Here is a 1,787-nt window from a genome sequence, read left to right as displayed (position 1 = left end):
ACTTAATTGGTTTTAAGTTAAAAGTTGGTGTATTTGCTAAGGAATGGTGAATTAAAATAAATAGAAAAGTGACAAGGAAAAAAAATTCTAACTAGCTAGATGGTTGGCCGGCCCCTTCGCAGATCAAAATTACTTTTCTCATTAAAGTACTTAACTTCCGTTTCTCATTAATATTTAATACATGTACGCGGTACGTTGCAGGGATCAAGATCAAAAGAAAGGACCAACGCATCAAGTTGCAGGCACCGGAAGGAAATAAAATATAAGGTACTATTGAACTTTTTGCAACTAGCAACGTTGCTAGTTGCAAAAGTAATCTTTTTTTATTTCATTATATATAGTTAATTTGTCTGAAACAATATCTAATGATTCATGTTGACTTTTACACATCTTTCTCTAATTGTTGTCCCACCAAAACTAACGGTAATCACATTCTTATCCACTTAAAAGGCATTGATGAGAGGATTAGATTCAAAGACAGCCTTTGCGATGGTGATAATCCCAAGATTTTGGCTGTTGAGACTAGCAAAAGCAAATGACATTGGTATTTCCCACATTTAATTAGAAGTGAACGAGACGAACCGGAAAAACAAAGACATTTCCCTTATTCAGAACTTTGGTGATGAGACTATTATTGTTTTCGTTGGAAGTGACAAAAACCAACGTTCAAAGTACCCTCTAAAACTACTGGCCGGAAATTCAGTGCCACGAGGGTAGATGTGAGGATCATGATTTAGGCCATATGGGGCGAGGTTAATGCGAGCCAAAGATATGTCAAGTGTGTTGAAGCCTGGTATTTGATCCACATTCACAACAATGACATTCGAGTTGAGTGGATTTAAGGTATTTTTAGGAATGTGTAGTCCCGAGAAAAAGAAATCATTAGCCGGGACAAACTTTAGGTCCGTGCAAAATTTTCCATTTACAAATACTATACAAACAAATGACTTTCCTTATTTTTACAAATTAAGGAGCAGTACTTCCATTATATTGGTACATACATAGATAACTTATGATGTAGAAAATGAAAAGGAGCGCACAAGGAAAAACGAACATAATTATAGTAAAAATATTATACACAGTAGTAAAGGTAATAGAAGTATTGATTGCAACGCAAAAGTCTTGCAAAGGACCGGGGTTACAGGCAGAGAGAGAGGCAAGATGGCTACAGCATGCCAAACCCAGCGGAAGCACCGTTGCAAGATACTTAGGAGCAACAACTTGCATCATATTTGAGGCCATATTTGATCTTTAGCTTTAGCAAGTAGTACTATTCGCTTTGTATGTTTTTTTTTTTTTCGTGGGAGATCTAGGGTCGGGAAGTTAGTTTTGAATAGGTCAATGTTATTCCTTACACGGATAAGGCAAGACTTGGTATATATAAATTGAGTCATAATTAGTGGTTATTAACTTATTTGTAACGTATATGGATGATGAAAGTAGGAAATGGTATGGATTTGTAATGGAATGGTATATTAATCGAAGTAAGAACAGCTCTCTTTGAGGGGATCAGCTCCAAATTATAATAGAACAGTAACAGTGAAAAGGTTCCAGACGCTTCTCTACTTCCCTGAGGCGACTATTAATTTGTACTATAATAAGGAAACTACGAAATTACCCCATAAGCCCATGGTTCTTACAGATAAACTAGTGTTGCTTACAAATACTACTAGTAATAATAGAAAGAGTAATGCTACATACAGTCATTTTTGCATACTTCTTGCGCACTCCACTGATATGATTAGCTGGATTAATTTTTTTAATACACAACCAATCATATCACTGAA

General features: G+C 35.6%; 1 pseudogene; it reads right to left on the bottom strand.

Annotated features, from left to right (window-relative positions):
• Window positions 1-443: 443 nt before the first annotated feature.
• Window positions 444-1,242, bottom strand: LOC122312793 (annotated as a pseudogene).
• Between the last annotated feature and the right edge of the window lie 545 nt (window positions 1,243-1,787).

The sequence above is a fragment of the Carya illinoinensis genome, chromosome 6, assembly GCF_018687715.1.
Source record: "Carya illinoinensis cultivar Pawnee chromosome 6, C.illinoinensisPawnee_v1, whole genome shotgun sequence".
Lineage (NCBI taxonomy): Eukaryota > Viridiplantae > Streptophyta > Magnoliopsida > Fagales > Juglandaceae > Carya > Carya illinoinensis.
Note: the sequence above shows the minus strand (reverse complement) of the source record. Positions and strands in the feature narration are given on the sequence as shown.